The following is a 20,167-nucleotide window of genomic DNA, read 5'->3' on the forward strand; positions in this document are numbered from 1 at the left end:
TATGATCTGGTTTTTATTTAAAGTTTTAGTGCTGCTTGTTGCAATGTTTCCAACTTTAGTGAATTTAGTCACAATTTAACTAAATTTGGCAAGGTGCATTTGAAAAGCATGTACTCTGATAAGCAGCACAAATCTGTCTTTAATGGGATAATCAGAGCAGGAGATCAGAGGGGAGTATTTAATGTGACTGAAATTGAGCAAGCCTTTTTCAAAGCACTTCCACACTCTAACTATACATCAGTATCCTTTATGATAGCTAACTTTACTGTGATTCAGGGGATACCACTAGTAAACTGCTAACTGGCAAAAAGAAGTGAAGCAATAACATAGAACAGATGGCAATGGAAAAGCAAATTAATTTTGTGGGTTGTATTAACTGCACAGGGGCTACAGCATTGCTGATATGTCTTTTAATAGATGAAGGGGTGCTATTTCGTAATATCATAATATTAAATCTGCATTATTCAGTTATTTCTTTATTATAGGTTCATAGGTTCTTACTAAGCTTACAATCTTGGAAACAAAGACGATAAAGAAGCTTGGCCATATTACATAATATTGGGTACTGAAGGAAGGCTAGCAGTGTCTCCCATTAAATAGATTTCCTTATATATTCTGTGTGAAAATGTACAGGCACCCACCAGACTGCTTTTAAATATCACCAGAAAAACACTCTGCTTAATATGAATGAATTGTTGATTCCAAAAATGGGGGGCCACATTGAGTTAAGCACCTGTTATTCTATCTGCTATTGTTAATGTAGTAGCTTAGATATATGTCTCTAGAGTGGGGGGGGGGGGTTTCTTTGCCAGAACTTTTACTTAGGCGAAGGATTTCAAATAATGATGGGTCAGCCAAAGCTTGGAACTTTAAACAGAGAATATTCCTCAGGAGCCTGTACAACACCAAGAAGAGAAGTGTACTGGAACTTAAGATCTTTTTGGTAAAGAAACATTGATGTTTGTCAATGTAGTTTATGAGGTAGATAAAGTACATGTCAAGGGGGCACTGTTTCAGTGATGGGTCTAATATGAGAAGAATAAAGTGAAGCTATATTTTTTGAACCTTGAGGAGACACCATGAATAATAGGCTGTACAAGGCAGAAGGATTTTCTAATCAGAACAGAGACACTGTGGTCAAAGATGAGTTTGTTATATCAACACAGGTACCTGAATCTCTCATGACTGCATCAGCTTTATGTGGAATTTTATCTAAATGGCATACACAATAAAATACTGATGTCTGAGTGAACAGGTGCATGCACTGTTTTTTTTTGTCTGATTTTAGACCCATCTTGGGGGATACAAATCAGAAAAAAAGGATCTCAATCACCATAGCAATAGCCTTTATTGATTGATTGATTGATTGATTGATTGATTGATTGATTGATTGATTCATTGACATTTGATTACTGGGAAAGTCCGACTGGGTAGAAGCCCATTTTCAGCAGATGCCTGGGGAGAAAAGCTCCAAAATATTACAAAACATTTTAGGAACAATCCCTTTACAATCTTAAAAAATAAAACAAAAACATCTGCAGTGTAAATAATTATAGCAAATTACAAGTAATATAAAAACATTGGGCAGGATTCACGATGGCTTGCATGGAGTCTAAGAGTAGTGTAAGACTCCATGCAGCCATAGCGATCCAGGAACAGCCTGTAGGGGAGTGTAAGACAGCTCCTAAAATGGCTCTTTCACGGACAGGGCGTGGATATGCTAATTACCTCACTTGCAGCCAAAAGGCATGCAAGTGAGGTAAGTTAGCGATCCATGAAGCAGAAACCTGTCCGTGTAAGAGCCGTGTTATCTGCAGAAATGTACTCAGTTGACAACTGAGTACCGTTCTGCAAATAACACAATGGAGCCTTGTCAGCTCCAAATAAAGGTTGCATATGTTCCAGACAGCATGCCAATGGCCAAATATGTGGCCACTGGCAACGTACCCCGATGCAAAAATGAAATAAAAATGTTTAAACGTAGCGCTGCGCTATGCAAACGGGCTGCGCTGTAAAAACAGAAAAATAAAAATTTAAAACCCACAAATGTGGGTTTTATGCAAAGCATGAATTTACAATGTAAGGGAATAGCAGTCTAAAAACAACATGGCCACCGAGTAGGGGTTGCTAAGGGGGGAAGCTGAGTGTAAGACATGTAACTAAGCATTAGTAGGCAATCCTATGTAAATGAGTGATAAGATAGTGAATCGCACTGTTACATAGCAAATGAGCACATTCCCTGGAGTGTAGGAGTAGGATAAGGGGGAGTAACAGAGTAGGAGATAGGTGACATCACAGTGTGATATGTATGAAAGAAATGAAGCTCATTGGAGCACAGTGGCATGTGAAAGATGTCAGTCACACATCATGGAAAGAGGAGTGTCAACAAGTAGGCATGGGAAAGCCAAGAAATGGAAGGTGTACACTATGGATAACACCAAAGTTTCTTGCTAGGCGTGCATGCACACGTGTGCACGCTGGGAGGCACGAGTAAGATAGAGTGCGCGCTTGTAAGCGTGAGTGCGTGCGTTTAAGCTGGAATAAGCAAGTAGGAGCCTGTTTAAAGATCTGTAAGTGTGTTTGTGCTGGTGTGTGCGCGGTTTAACCCGAACATGCAGATTCTGGTCCATCTAAGCATGTGTGCACGCGTGTTAGCTGCTGTGAGCATGTCTGCACTTGTATGCTCATCGCTCCCCCCTGCCCCTGAGGAAACAAAAAGGAAAAAGGAAGCAGAAGAAATAGTAGGAAGCTAGCAGGGAATACTGGCAGAGCTAGCAGGTGAAAACAATCCGAAGCAGGCAATTACACAGGCAGAAGAGTAGCCCAGCCCAGTACTTAAAACTCTGCAAACAATAGTGCAGTATGTTTCTCTCAAAATACACTGAAACAGAGGAGTAAGCTATTAGAAGTGAAAACTGAAAAAGCTTCACTCAGACCAAAAATGCTAGGGGCTGCCATAGCTGTTATAAGGAGACATATGCAACATGCTGAGGGTGGTGACTATGCAAATGCTGCCGGACAACCCACAGTGAGGAGACGGAGAAGAGTGTACAGGCCCAGGGTCACCTACCATGGGTTACATGAGCTGGAGATAGTGGAGTGCTATAGAGTGGACAGAGACCTCCTACAGCAAATTGTTGAGCTGTGCAGGCCACGCCTCACACACAGAACCAACAGAGGGGAACCCATCCCAGTGGAAACCAAGGTATGTGTTGGCCTAAGAATACTAGCAACAGGTACCTTCCAGAGACCAACTGGTGATATGATGGAGATATTACAGGCATCAGCATCCAGGGTACTGCACCAGTTCCTGGATGCCATGTCAGCACATGTCGGTGAACATGTATATTTCCCCAATTCCCGTGAGGTATTGGCCAGCAATATGCGTCTCTTCCAGCAAATAGCGGAATACCCTGAGGTAGTGGGTGCAATAGACTGCATGCATATACGCATCAAAGCACCAGCTGGTGAGCAGGGTAGGGCCTACATTAACCGCAAGGGCTTCCCCTCAATCAACTGCCAGGTCGTGTGTGATGCCCAGGGCATAATAATGAATGTGTGTGCTGGCTGCCCTGGAAGCTACCATGATTCCCATATCTGGCATTTGATGCACCTGTACCAGACATTTGCCAATGGGGACATCCCACATGGTCACTTAGTGGGGGATGCTGGCTACGCACTGGAGCCGTGGCTGATGACACCCATCAGAAATGCACACACACCTGAACAAGAATGCCATAATGAGGCACATGCACAAACACGAAATGTAATCGAGCGTATGTTTGGGTTGCTCAAGTCATGGTTCTGGTGCCTGGACACATCTGGTGGAGCCTTGCAGTACTCACCAACTACATGTACCCAAATTGTCATGGTATGTGCTATGCTACATAATATGATTCTGTGAAAACAGCTGCAGCAGGACCAGCATAGGACTGGGCCAAACAGCCCCCCACCATTGCCAAGGCCATCACAGGCAGAGCGTGACTCGGAGGAGGAACAACCTGAGCCTGCCCCAGTAGGCAGAAGGAGGCGTGCCAAGTATGCCTTGGCCTTAGTAAAGAGGCAACGCATAGCACATACACTGGCTCAGTAGGAACCCTGGAAATGATACCTCTCTCTGACTCACACATATAGTAAAAGGGATGCCTAAGTTGACACAACCTGCTTTCAAACATGTATAGGGAGTGTAGTATGTGCATCCAACATAGACAGCCATGCAGCACCACCTGAGGCATGATTGCCATGTGTTAAGCAATGTAACACCATGTAGTATATGCAAACTTGATGACCCTGATTAACATCCTAGCCTCACCAATGAAGACAAGATGATCAATTACAATAATTGGCTTAAGTATTGCTGTTAGTCAAAGGGGATCCAGTGTCTGTCAGCCTGGGATGACATGCTTGACAATCCACGTTGCTTCGCAAGGGATGGCTTGCACCTGTCTCCCCTGGGCTTTCGGATACTGGCAAAGGCTCTTGCCACCCCTATAGTGCCTGTTTTAGGCAAGGCTCAAAAGTCAGACATACCTCCTTAGAAAACACTAAGAACAAAAACTAAGGGTAATGCTGCTAAACGCCAGAAGTCTAAACTTCAAAATGCATGCACTCGAATCTCTCCTCAGTATGGAGAACATCGATATCTGTGCAGTGACAGAAACCTGGTTCAAGGCTCCATAGAGCACCTCTGCACTACCAGGTTATACCTCATACCATGCTTTTCGGCCCCAAAACCTGGACCAAATCACAAAAGGAGGGGGGGTATCTATATTTATCAAGGATACCCACACCTCCAGGTTAGTAGTGTTGCACGAAGCATCAGAAACCATCCATGTGCAACTAACAGCGGGCAAAACTCCATTTCAGTTTATAGCATGCTACAGACCACCATCTCAAAATCAGGAATCCCACTCGGCTTTCCTGAAAACACTGGAGAACATGAAGATCTGTCCAAACACCATTATACTGGGTGACTTCAACTACCCTAACATTGACTGGGAGCATTACTCAAGCCCCAACACCCTTGCCCAAAGGTTCCTGGAATTCATAAACTCAAATGCTATGGAACAACTGGTCAAAATTCCCACAGGAGGGGAAAACATACTGGACCTGATCATCAACAACATGGGGACCCTATGCTCCACACCAGAGGTACTCCCCTCATTGGTAAGATCAGACCACAAATTAATTTCACTGGATATCCAAAACCCGACCCCACGCCCAGCTCAGAAAACCACAGTAAAGAATTTCTCAAAAGTGAACTTCCCACTTTTCATATCCGAAGTGGAAACCTTCAAGGCCCCAGGATTGGTAGAAACTACGGCACAAACCATGGAATCCTATATAAAAGCATTCGATGGACACCTCCAGGAGTGCATGGACCATGCTATCCCAAACAAAACCAATACCCAAGCGTCCAAAGGCAGGCATTCAGTCTGGTGGATCCCAGCCATAAATAAGTTGTACAACAGAAGGAGGAAGCTACTACATGATACAGCAAAATCCCTAAAAGGGAAGGCATCTCTGATCAGTACTAGCAAAATATTATGATCCTCATAAAATCCTCCAAGGCCAGTTTCGAAAGAAAAATTGCACAGGACACAAAAGACAATCACAAGGCCTTCTTTAGCTATGTTAGGAACCTGGGATGCAACTCCCAGGTATGCTCAGAGTTGATTCTAAATGACAGAAAATACACTGAACCACAGACATTTCCAACATCCGGGCAGACAGATTCACTGCAAACTTCTCCCCCGCATTCCCCCCCTAAAGAGCAAATATCTATCCCAGAAGAGTGCAGCCTCCCAAGCATCTCAGATGCCCAGGTGAAGACCGCCCTTTCCAAGGCAAAAAACACTGCCTCAATGGGACCAGACGGTGTCCCGGGTTGCATACTACACAAACTCCAAGAAGAATTAAACCCACACGTAAAACTGCTGTACAATCTTAGCCTCACTACGGGATATGAACCCAAAGATGGCATACGGCAACAGTGGTCCCACTCCACAAAGGTGGTGCCTCAACAGACCCTGGTAACTATCGCCCCATAAGCCTGACTAGCCTTATCTGCAAAGCCATAGAGAGGATCATCATGGAACTCATACAAAAAGACATTGGTGACCTACAGACATTGCATCCTACTCAGTTTGGCTTTGTCAAGGGCAGATCCTACCTCTTGAACCAGGTCGACTTTTTCGAAACATTCACCAAGGCCATAGATGAAGGGAAGGTAGTCCACAAGGCCTATCTGGACCTCGCAAAGGCATTTAACACAATACCCCACTCAGGCATCATAGATAAGCTATCCAGCTTAAACATAAACCCCTACGTCACAAGATGGGTGGCTAACTGGCTCAAAGACAGAACCCACAGAGTCAGAATTGCCGGAGTCATGTCTGACTCAAAACTGGTCACAAGTAGTGTCCCACAGGGCTCGGACCTGGGACATCTCTTGTTCGGCATTTATTTTTCCGAGGTGCAAGCAAACATAGGAGGATTGTGGCTGAAAAAGTTTGCAGATGCCTGCAAACTGAGCACCATAATTGATACTCCAGCGGACACAAGCATCCTTCAGAAAGGCCTCATAGAAATGGATAACTGGTGCCAGAGCCATGGCCTTAAACCGAATGGCAAAAAATGTATAGTCATACCCTTTGGGAAAAACAAGGTACCCACAAATTACCACATAGGTGGTAATCCATTAAGTACGGAAGAAGTAATCAAGGACCTAGGGACACAAGTTAACAGTAACCTCTCATTTGACACTCACATTGCCAATGTGGCTAGGAAGACCTTCTATATTGGCCACCTTATCATGAAAGCATTCACATCTAGATCAAGAGAGGTCATTGTGCCCCTATACTCTTCTCTTATCAGGCCCATAATTGAGTACAATGCCCCATTTGGGATGTACCTTACCCGACACCTGCAGCAGTTAGAAAGACCCAAACGTACCTCACCAAGAGGATAAAGGGTCTCAAACATTTGTCATATGCTGCCTGGCTGAAGAAACTCCAGCTCTATTCAGTCACATACTGCCTACTCAGAGGCGATCTATGCTTGACATACAAGGCCATGTCCAATCCGGAATTAATGGACATGCTCCACCTCAGAAAATCAAAATCCATCAGAGCCACAAGAGCGAGAGATTTGAACCTCAATACAGAAATAAATAGGATGTGCTGGAGGGACAGATTCATAACCTAGAGGTTCCCTACACTCTGGAACAGAATCCCAGACCATGTTAGGCAGAGGCCCTCACTGACTCTCTTCAAGAGAAATCTTGATGAGTGGATGGGGGATCATAGGTTTACACCGGGGGTCATCTCTGTGTCACTACTAGACAGAGGCATAGTAAAATAAACCCTAAATGGGCATAATATTCACATACCAAGGGGTGGCAAAAGCCACACACAGTCTGGCTAGGCTTATAAATGCCCTAGGTCAGATAGCCTACTATGAACCTGTGAAGCTATGAAGATACAAATTGTACAGGACACTAAGGATAATCACAAGGCTTTCTTAACTGATGGTAGGAACCTTGGTGGAAATTCACAGATATGCTCAGAATTACTCCAAAATTACAAACAATAAACCAAACCCACACACATTGCCAACATCCAACCTGACAGGTTCAGTGCAAAATCCCCCCCCCACCAAAATGCCAAATATCTATCCCAGCAGAGTGCTAGCCCCCTGACACTGCAGATGGTGAGGTAACAGCCAGCGTCTCCAAAGCAAAACACACAGCATCAATGGTACCAGATGGTGTCCTGGGCTGCGTCCAACATCAACTCCAAGAAGAATGAAACACCAAATAAAACTACTGCTCAGTCACAGCCTTACCACAGGATATGTACCCAAAGAGCAGTGTACAGCAACAGTGGTCCCTCTCCACAAAGGTGGTGCCTGAATGGATACTGCAAACTATCACCCCACAATCCTGACTAGCTTGCTCTGCAAAGCAATGGAAAGGATCTTCATGGACCTCAGAAATAAAGATATTGTGGACCTACAGACACTGGACCCTACCCAGTGTGGCTTTCTTAAGGGCAGATCCTGCCACTTAAACATGTTTGACTTATTTGAAACAGTCACCAAGGCCATTGATAAGGGGAATGTGGTCCACACAGCCTATCTGGACCTTGCAAAAGCCTTCAATACAATACCCCACTTGTTCATTATAGATAAGCTCACCAGCTTAAATATAAACTCCTATTCAAGTAGATGGGTTGCAAACCAGCTCAAGGACAGAACTGACATGGTAAGAAATGCTGCAGCCATGTCAGACTACAAGCCAGCTACAACTGGCATCCCACAAGGCTCAGTCCTGGGACCTCCCTTGTTTGGTATATATTTCCCAGAGGTACAGGCCAACATGGAAGGACTGTGTCTGAACAAGTTTGCAGATGACTACAAACTGGGCACCATATCTGACCCTCCAGCTGACACAAGCATCCTACAAAATGGCCTCATAGAAACAGACAACTGGTGCCAGAGCCATGTCATCAAGCTAAATGCAGAAAAGTGTATAGTCATCCCCTTTGGAAAAACAGTAAGTGTCCACCAATTACCACATAGCTGTTAACCCATTAAGTACTTTAGAAGTAATAAGAGACCTGGGGACACAAGTTGATAGAAATCTTGCATTTGACAACCATGTGGCCGTAGTGGTTAGAGAAACATATCATATACCCACTTAATCATGAAGGTATTCACATGTAGATCAGGGGAGGTCATCATGCCTCTTCAGTCATCCTTCATCAGCCTCACAATTGAGTACAATGGCCCTTGTGGGATGTACCTTAGCAGACACCTCCAGAAACTGGAAAGACCCCAAAAGTACCTCATCAGGAGGATCAAAGGGCTCTAACAGATGCTATGTGTTGCCTGATTAAACAAACTGCAGCTCCACACAGTGCCATACTGCCTGCCCAGAAGCAATCTGTGCCTGATGTATAAAGCCATGTCCAAGCTGGAATCAATGCACATGCTGCACCTTGTAAAATCTGAATGCCAGTGAGCTATGCACATGAGAGACCTGAACCTCAGCACTGACATAAATAGGACATGCTGTAGTGATTGATCCATAACCCAGAAGCTTCCTCCACTCTTGAGTAAACTCCAGTCCAGGTTAGCCAGAGAGTCCCTCATTGACTCTCTTCAAGAGGAATCTTGATGAGTGGATGGGAGATGGTAGGTTTACCCTGGGTATCACTTTTATGTCACGGGTAGACAGAGTCACAGTATACTAACCTTGAAAAATGTCACGGCAAACTTCAGTTAAAATGTGTGTTGAAGGACAAACACACTCTCTGACTAGCATTAGAAATGGCCTAGGGCACATAGCTAGTGTTTGTTAATGTCCACCCTAGTTGCAGAATACACTAGTAATGTTGGACAAGCCTGGTTTAAGTAGTCCATAGCTGAACAAAATGCAACATGGTCATATTTGCACAACTGGCCCTTAACCAGTCTGGTGTGCTCAGTATGAATATTTAAAGCAGTGATAGGACTGAAATCCAGGATACTGACCACCACAGTGAAAGTACTGAACCAGTACACTATACGATATTACAGTGTTTGGTCAGTATGAAAGAATGTTGACAACTGTATGCAAACTAGCCCATGGAAACCCTGCAGGCACAGCATAATCCCTGTTGGGTTCAGACACAAAGCAGTTGGGCAGTAAGAACACAACATGACTTCCAACACACAACTATAGATGTGAAATATTGTTGAAGTTCACACACAACCACAAATGTGGTGGACCTCAGATCTCAACATATGGAAAACTCACACTGGGCATGCTCACACACTTTGATAAATGAGACATATGTCAGGCAACAAGCCATGGAAAGCCTGAACTGGGCATGCTCACACACTTAGGCCATGTCTCAGTATAGCAGTTGGCCACACATATCTGGCATTTGTATGTGTTAAGCCAGGAAACTCCCACAATACAGCAATTAGCCCAGTGCACACAATTAAATGACAACAGAGACATAAGTAATATAGTGGATCCCTCTCATATTCAAACATCTTCCACAGATACACAAGTTGTTCATAGAAACAGGCAAAGCTATGGCAATAAAGACCTGCAAACAGTTTATCAGCAACAAATATTGTGCATCTGACAATTAAACATATGGGTGTAGAGGTCAATACTAGGTTGTTTGCCCTAGGGAATACATAAGCTTAGCCAGAGTGTATTTGGCATCTGCCTCCCCAGTACAGTAGGCTACTGTGCCTCTGTAAAGTAGGTCACAGAAGGCACCGTTTAAGGCTAGTGTGCTGTGCCTCCATCAAGCAGGGACACAGTGGAGATCCCAGGGGTTGAATTTGCAATGTCACATCCATGTGGCTGGAGTTTGCTGGAAGAGAGTTGGCGAGGAGTTATAAGATTAATTGGGATTCAACTCCAGACTGAGGGGAGCCTTATCTGCAGTGTCTGGACAATTTCACTGTCAACACTAGCAAATGATGAGTTTGAGGGATTGAAGTGTCTTGCCAATACTATTCAGAGATGTCCTCCCTCTGTGGGATATTCCTCTGTAATGTATTAGCTCCCTCCTTCTGTTGTACAGCTTATATATGGCTGGTGTAAACCAGACAGGTCTCCTGTTGTGGAGGAGTCTTGGTTTTATTTGGGATGGCATGATCAATGCAAACCTTCTGGATGCTCATAGAATGCATTTGTCAAGGATTCTGCAGATTGGCCTGTATAATCCTCCAGCATGGGTCCTTTGAAGTATTCCACCCCAGTCTTCACAAGTGCAAAGTCTGCTTTTGATAAATACTTTGTTTGCAGTGATTTCCTTGCCTGGGGGTGGGGATGGGATATGGATGTCCAGGGAAAGTTGGTTATGGTCAGATATTAACAATGGCGGTCTAGCTCTGGTGTGGAACATAGAGTCTCCATGTTGCTGATGGTCAGGTCCAATATGTATTCCCCCTTGTGGCTGTGGTTATTGGTCCTGCCATAGCACATGTATTCACAAATTGTAGTGGCTGTAGAGTGATGTTGTTGAGGCCTGAGTAGTTCCCCCACTCAATATTCCTGTACCTGAAGTTAACCACTGTAATGGTGTATGTGAACACCTTCATATCCTATACTGTTCCCAGGGAAGCCAAGTGTGGTTCCTGGATATGGGAGGGGAGGTCTGAACTGGTTGTGTTGTGTGTTACAAGTCCTGTGGTCACGAAGCATGGTATAAAACATAACCTGGCAGTGCTGATGTGCATATGTGACCCTGAAGTAGGCGTCTGTTAATGCATATATATGCTATCCCCCATACTGACGGATAGTAATAGATGTACATACCTCTTTCTAAATAATGATGTCAGCACCCTATAAATACTGCAGGAGAAGAAAACACACCCAGTAAATCGAATAGCGCACTCCGCTAATGCGTCTTTCTCAAGTGTTATAACATAGTTAGGTAGGGGTTTGAATCCTGCAAGTGTTCAGTGTGTATGGGGAAGCAGAGTGTGTGCAATTCTCTTGGAAAGAAATGGCCCTTTTGGCAACTGGAAGAACACACTACATGATGTACATTCCTCTTTCGAAAGACTTATGATGTCAACACCCTATAAGTATAGCAGGAGAAGGGAAACCTCCCAGTAATGCGAATAGCGCACTCTGCTAATGCGTCTCTCTCAAGTGGCATAACTTAGTTAGGGATTTGAATCTTGCAAATGCTCAGTGTGTGTGCTTGTAGGGGATTAGGGTGTATGCAATTGTCTTGGAAAGAAATGGCCCTTTTGGCAACTGGAAGAACACACTACATGATGTACATTCCTCTTTCGAAAGACTGATGATGTCAGCACCCTATAAGTATAGCAGGAGAAGGGAAACCTCCCAGTAATGTGAATGGTGCGCTCTGCTAATGTGTCTCTCTCAAGTGTCATAACCTAATTAGGTAGGGGTTTAAATCCTACAAATGCCATGTGTATTTTTGTCACACAGTTTGTCAATGTGTGGTGGGTGTTGCTTTTATTGTATGACATTTATTATAGCAGTAATTTCAATGCACACATGAGGTATGTGTGTGCCACATAGAGATATGTACCTGTGACCTTAAATAGTTCCTATGTGTGAAGCCTGCCTCATGTGAATACATGGAATTTGCATTACACGACTTTTTCACTGTGGTTTTCTGTGCAGGGGCTGGGGTTGGTATGTGAATATAGTGAGATTACTCTATGGTGTCATCTTACCAGTGAGGGATACACTTCTGGTCTGGAGCATAGAGTCCACATGTTGGTGATGATCAGGTGCAGTATGTTTTCCCCTCTTGTGGGAGTGGTAACAAGTTGTTTCATAGCATTTGAGTGTATGGATTCTAGGAACCTTTTGTCTAGGGTGTTGGAGCTACAGTAATGCTCCCAGTCTATGTGTGGGTAGATGCAGCTGCCCAATATAATGTTGTTTGGAGACACCTTCATATATTCATGTGTTCTTAAGTAGGCCAAGTGGGTTACCTGTGTTTAGGAGGATGGTCTGTAGCAGGCTATGAACTGGAAGTCAGTTTAACCCACTGTTAGTTGCACGTGGATAGTCTGTGATGCTTCATGCTGTGGCAACAACCTGGGGGTGTGGGTATCATTGACATTTATTGAGACTCACCCCCATTTCATAGTTAGTTCCGTGTTTTGGGGCTGTCAAGCATGGTATGAGGTGTAACCTGGTAGTGCTAGGGTGCTTGCCTTGAACCTGTTTTCTATTACTGCACAGATATCAACATTCTCCATGCTGAGTAGAGTTTGGACTGCATGCATCTTGTGGTTTACATGTCTGGCATTGAGTATCATTACTTCCATTTTCTTATCCCCTGTGCTACCTATGTAGGTGGGTTTGTGTTTTCAGCCTTACCACCAGAATGCAAAGATGTGCAGACATTACACTTTTGTAATTAATAGTGGTGTATAAAAAAATACAATGACAATCTTACTGTTAATGCGTCAGGCATGCTGGGATATGCCCACAATGATATCATTACACTGTACTGTTAACAACATGATAATATTACTACAGTTCTATGTAGTCACCCTGTCACACAGTCAGTGGCACACTCATTGAACCTCACATAGTTGGTATTGCAATGATTACATGTGTGTGTGCATTGTGTCATAGGTAGGTAGTATGCTATTGGCCCTGGGCCTATAGCAGCATACTGTTAGCAACCTTCAACTACATATGTATGCCCAGCCTTCACTAACAGTTGCAGTATGTCCCTTGCCCTATGCACATCTTCATATAAATATAGATACAGACTGCTAACACATATGGAGGGTTCACAGTATGTAGATTATTAGATTATGTAGTTTACATTACCTTTGTTTCTGACTGCTGTTTTGGCTGGCTTGCTGCTGGCTGGCTTGCTGATGGCTGGCTTGCTGTTGGCTGGCTTGCTGCTGTATGGCTTGATGTTTTTTTCTTTTTATTATTTTTTTTTTTGGTCTCTCTCTCTCTCTCACTCACTCACTGTCTCGCTGTCTCGCTGATTCACTGTCTCTCTATCCCCCTCTCTCTCTCTCTGTCTCTCTCCCTCCAGTTGCTGCAATGATATTATTACATGTGTGGACTGGGAATACAGGCTGCTTTTGCAGATATCTGCACATGTGCATGTGATGGCCTCTGCACCAATTGTTAGCCAGCATTTACTAATTGCATGCAGCCTGCGGTGTGATAATTGCAGTTCTCACTGTGATTTCAGGACAGTGCTATAAAATGTTAGGTTAGGTAAGCATAGCCCTTTCAGTTTTTCAAGGTGGGGAACATGCTGGTTTGCTGTGGACACTGTTCTATGAGTGTAAATGTTGATATGTCTCTCATATCTAAGGCTGTGTTGTAGGCACTGAAATGCATGTTGTACTGAAACCTGACTGTTGCTTCTTCCAGTTCATTCTTCTCAGTGTGTATGTTAACTGGCACCTAATAATACTAATACTGTTTACATGGGAGTATGTGCTTTCCTGTGGGACTTGTGGATTAACTGGTATACAACAGTAGCTCTTGCAATTTGTTGCTATGGCTTCACTATTTAGCCTTTACATTCACTCCTTGAAGGCCTGCTAAGTGTCTTTACTGGAATGTGTTGCTATGGTTTCCTATTTTCCATTTACATTCACTCCTTGTAATGCATGATATATTTCTTTCAGCAGCAATTCCTTATATGTGTGGTGTGGTTTGGTGGTACTGCATGCAGTCTGGTAAGACCAAGGTGTGGGGTTTGACACCTACAAAGGTATCTTATTTTGCTGGTGAGCAGTAGTGGGGCCTTGTACTTTCTACTAACAGTTATGAATATCAGGCACATGCAGTGCTTGTAAACTGCTATACTGTCCTTATTTTATTAGATGGCTACATCCTTTGATATTTCTGGGTTGTACTCCTACATGAGGGTGTGCTTGTGGAAGCAATTCTACAGCTATTCACAGAGTGTGTGACAGCAGACAGAATGATGTGCCTGTGAGTTTCTGACACTTGCAGGCCTCAGATACTCTCAGGTGTATATTTTAGCAGCCTGAGGGAATGGTACATATCAGTGGGATACACCCGTGATATATTTCAGATATTCTGCAGTTGTGACTGTGGGGTATTTTGAGCATATGTATTACTACACCATTTCTGACATGCAAGTAGTGTGTACTTTAATTGAGAGTTACCATTACGTGGGATTCCACACCTTTCTGCCTACTGTTAGTACATTTCACAGGGAGTCAGTGGGGCACAGTTAACATTTGTTTGCAAATCAGGAACATCCCTGTAAATCAGTCACAGTTGCGAGGTCTGGCTTCTTACCTATTCAAATATGGCTGTGTTTATCCTGCTCTGATAGTGTGTGTGGTTTGCAAGGTGCTACTGTCACATTATTACCTACTAGCATGGCTGTTTCTCTTATTACACTAATGTAATGCAATTCAACAAGAATTGCCAGTAAAGATACAAGAAAAGCTGTGTGTAATAGCCTTCCTATATTCCCTTTACATTCAGTCCTACTATTTCATGATATATTGCTTTCAGCACAAAGTTCTTGTATATCAGTCATGGCTTAGTGGTAGGTCATGCAGACTAGTGTTTCCAAGGTCCTGCATTCGAGACTAATGGAGGAATTTTATTTTGCTGCTGAGCAGACTACAGGCCTTGTCATTCAGAGTGACTAAGGCACTTTTAAGCAGTTGTAAGCGGGTTAGCGCTGGTTTGCGCGGTGATCACACATGCGCACTGTCGCTTAGCTTCGCGCACACACGCTTAGCTAAGCGCACACAAGCGCACACCCGCTGACTACTGCTTAAAAGTGCTTACTCTTGCGCACACCCACACTAATTTCTTTGAAAGAAAAGAAAATGGGGAGATAGGAAAGTGATGAAAAAGGTGGCACAAAGAGGGTAGGACAGTAGGAAAACAAGCTTGGGATTTGCAGGAAGGATGTAGGAAAGGCCCATAGCTGCCAATTTCTTTATCAGCAACAGCTGTGCATATGTGTGTAATTTGGTGTGAAATTTGAAACCTTCCACCCCTGAGAGAGGGGTGAGGACAACAAAATATGTTGTACAGCCAATTGTAATTACCAGTTGACATGTCCAGCAGACATGTCTGCAAAATGGGCAGTTATGTATGGGGCGTAATTTATTTGTGTTAACAGAGTGCCCTTTTTTATTTTTTTTTCAGGTGAGAGTGGAATGTGAGGTACAGGAAGTAGGTATATTTGGGGAGGTAGGTAGGGGAGGTTAACAGACAAGACAAACAAGACAAATACAGGGGCAGAGTATGACACATGTAGGGGGGGGCACAATTGATAGGGACGGATGTTTGGATATCGCGAGCCCATGAGCCCACTGATGGCAACAGTGGAACTGAGATCTCCACCCATGGGCAGTTGCCACTGTGCCTTCACTGCCCAGAACGGGACTGTGCTGGGGACTGTGTAGGACGGGCAGGCACAACCATGAGTTGCGCCACCCATGCCTCGAGCTGGCGTAGGGGTTCAAGAACAGAATGCCTGATCTCACTACGCACCACAGACCGGACATTTTGGAGGGTGAGTGGACGTTCTCCTCCGGCCACGCTTGCAGATGGGGGGGTGAGCCCTATCCCCTGCAGTGCTTCCACCTGAAGGTGGCACAGGGCCACTGGAGCAGGTTCTGGCCTGGGCACTAGTGCCAGGTGCACTCGCCAGCTGAGGTGGGAGAGGTGGGTCCGCTGGAACCCGCCTTCCCTTTTCTCCTATGTTTAGCAATATTTTATGACATTTTAGGTTAGTAACAAACAATACCATTCAAAATTAGTTGTAACAGCATGCATCAGTATTCCCATTAACCAAACACCCATGAATTCCAAACATTGAACAGCAAGCATAACACATGCATATTTTGAACAACAGTACACAATCCAACAGCATGCAGGGTTGATTAATGGCAACAGGCCATCAGGTTTGGATATGTGAACAGGGCACATGCATCAACGTACATGCAAATATGTATGAACCAACAGGACAAATGTCCATGGGAATTAAATGTGAATACACATACCCAGTTTGGTGTGGAATGGCATTATTTGTGAAAATAGGGTAGGGTGAAGAAATATTTCATTAACAACTTCAACTACCTATACATATGCTGTACATTTCTAGTAGCTGCAGATATATATACCCTACAGGTCTTAGTACAGTTTCCTATATGTAACCTTAGGAATGTTGGTGATGGGAATGTTACCGCTACATTAATATACATTGCATTTTTATTCATACACATTCATATCTGGCTGTGTTCAGGTACACCATCCTGCTACATTTGATTTATATGGCTCTAGACAACTGTGGATGTTCAGTATTTCTTACAACCATACTATCTCCATATTGCAAAGATATAGCAACATATCCAAATTGTGGGACAGACACATTCCAGCTTCAGTACTTTATTACAAACATTTCACTCTTTGGTTGTGGCTGTCTCATTCATTTCATTATGTACTGACTGCAGTATAACTTTATTCAAGACATATTACAGCTTTCTTGGTCAATTCATACCTCTTTCTCACACTCTCACTTGTTTTATTTGTACAATTCAAGATGGTACTTAATTCTAGGCATTATTAACATTTCTTTCTTGGTTACAACAATCCTTTCCAACAGACTCACTTGTTTCATATGGCAGATTTTAAAAGGGGATGTATTTGACACATGTCTATCATCTTTAGCTTGTTTACCAGTAATTTTCAGGCTGAAGCAAGTTATCTGATATTACAATACAGGTGGAAAATCTCTATTTAAGACTTGTTTAATTTTTATTTCTGGATTACAGGCTGCATCACTTATCTAATCATACAGTACTAGCAGAAATTTTCTTTTAGTGTTATTTGAACTTTATTAATATGTAACAACACTGAACTCTTTTACAAGCTGTCTCACTTATATTCTATAACAATTACAGCAAAATAATTACTAACCTACCTGGTGGCGCAACCACACCAGCCTATCATCATAGGCTCGCCGATTCACGGAATGCACACCTGCAGCTGTGATATAAATGAAGTAATATTGGAACATACATCTCCATAATATCAGCTAGGATAATTTCTTACATACTTAATTACATGGATACTTACTCAGTAGTGGGGTGTTGGGCATTTGCCGGGCCTCCTGGATCCAACGGTTCAGTTGGTCCTGCTTTCATTTCTTCAGGTCCGCATGGTGGTGACGGACCTGTTCACCAGTCCTTGGTATGCCTGTGGCACTGGTGAGATCATGTGCCAACCGGTTCCACGCCTCTGCCTTGTACGCACCCCAGAGAACCTGGCCCTGCATGAGTTGAGCCTCATGATTGTGGACTAGGAGCCAAACCATATATTTGGACTCCTCAACACCCCACCTCTGTGCTTGGAAGTGACTGCCCTCTCCTACACCTGCCATCCTGACTGCAAATAGGTTCCACAATCAGTTATGCTGTGTATTCCCATCTATGGGGCTTATATATGCCATTTTTCCTGCACTTATCTGTGATTGGTCATTTTGGAAATGTATCAGCTTAAAAAAACCTGCTTTGTCATGCTTCTATTTCCATTCATTCCTATATATATGCTAATACTGCATTTCTCATTACAGCTGTCATGGCTTAGTGGTTCAGTCCTTTGACAAAGATGCACAGTATCCTGGGTTCGAGCCTGGGCATTGCTTTTTTTATTTTACGACTGTCTAGACAGGCTAGGAGGTGTGTGTGTCTGTGTAAAAGTGGCTTTGATACAGTTTGCTCAACGTTGCCCGCCAGTAAGCCAGTTGGTGTGCTGCCCAGCTCCGCGCAAACGGCTCACGCTGGTTAATGCATTATTTGGCTATGAGCATGCATATTACTCTGTGTGAAGCATTGTTCAGCTACGGGAATGCAGTTTCAGTGTGTTAAAGTGCAGCTGAACTCTGGGCACTCATATTACACCTGTTAAACCACTTCTCACCTGCAGGCAGTCATACTCAGCTTGTTAGAGCGCTGCTCAGTTATGGGCACTTATACAATTTTTTTTATTGTGTCAGATTTCTTCAAAAATACATGGCCCATTTCATTACATTTTACTTAAATTATATCTATATATATATATATATATATATATATATATATATATATATATATATACATATATGTCAGGGGATTGTTTCGTGCTTATTTCACTAAAAATAGAAAATGATGTTTTGGGGCTCGAGCCGTGACTACCTCCTCTTTGGCCAACATCTCTACCGCTACGCTATTGCTACTTGGTTTAGTTTGTATATTTAGATCTTATATGCTTTTTCAATGACTGCTCACTGTGGCTGAGCAAAGGGCACACCCGCGCAAACGAGCGCAATTACGGGCAAACATTTTTGAAATTATAAAAAAAAAATTAAACTGTTGATTTTTACGGTTTACATTACAGTTGGGTTTATAGTCTGTGGGGGCATGTGTGGTGTTGTGTTTTTTGACATTTCCGCGGACTCGCTCATGGGAGTTTACTTTCAGGACTGTGACTCTTCTGGGGGCGTGTCCCTTTGCAGAACACGCCGTGCGGACACGCCCCCTACTTTCCTACATGGACCATGTTAGCCTAGGGTGTGATTCAGCATGCCCTCATGAATATGCATGGCATGCTGACATCACACCGTTTAACTGCAGCCTCTGTGTAAGACATATTAACTCTTACACGGAGGTTTTGTGAATCTTGCCCACAGAGTTGACCCATGCTATAAAATTACCGTATGCCTTTAATTTTAAGCTTCATTCTTTTTTCTAGAGAATTGACAAAACAGTCTACTACAGCAGATTATTTTATATAGTGACATTGCTTTCCCCCTTATTTATTTATTTTAGCATTCCTTTATTTAAGGATTCTTTTTCTTTGTGATTTAAAAGCTCTAGATAATGGCAGAAAACAAGCTTTGTTTCTTTCGTTGAGACTTAGAGTGGTTAAATACTGCTATTTTATTTAATGAGTTTTCTTTCAGCTTTAAAAGTTCTAAATTGTGGCAAAATAAACATTATTTCTTTTCATGAGGCGAAGGGAAGGTTAATTGTTAATTGTAACCAAAAACACAAAGCAGACAACTTAAAAACAGCTTTAAACAATTAAAGAATACCCAGGAAACACCACAAAAAAAAAAACTTTTATTAAAGTTAAAATAAAAACATAATTTTGTTAACCACTTTTGTTTCACAATGTAACAAGACTTATTCAGATCAATATAACACACTTCAGCCTCTTATATGCTCTGAGGGTCACATGACTCCACAAAAAAAAAAAAAGAAAGAAAAATAAATAATCAAAATAACAACGAGTAAAATGATCTATACATTTTTTATAATGTTAATCTAAAAATGTGTATGTGAAATCAGTGTATACCACAATAAATCAATAGGTTATATCAACACCTAGCAGATTTCAATTTTAAAATGGGTGTAAGAGATGATTAATCATTCAGACTAGGTTTACTTTCAGAATTTGTCTTTAGTTACCAGAACAATTTTATGGCTTCAGGTTTTTCACTCCTCACTCACCCATTAAACTAACTTTCACTAGGTCTATTACCTGAAAAAGGAATAGGTTCATAGGTTCATAGGTTCATAGGTAGGTACTAGGCTATTGGCCCTAGGGCCTATATAAGCCTAGCCAAAGGTACCCTGGCTTTCTCCACCCAAG

The sequence above is a fragment of the Protopterus annectens genome, chromosome 7.part1, assembly GCF_019279795.1.
Source record: "Protopterus annectens isolate FY-2018-M chromosome 7.part1, PAN1.0, whole genome shotgun sequence".
NCBI lineage: Eukaryota > Metazoa > Chordata > Ceratodontiformes > Protopteridae > Protopterus > Protopterus annectens.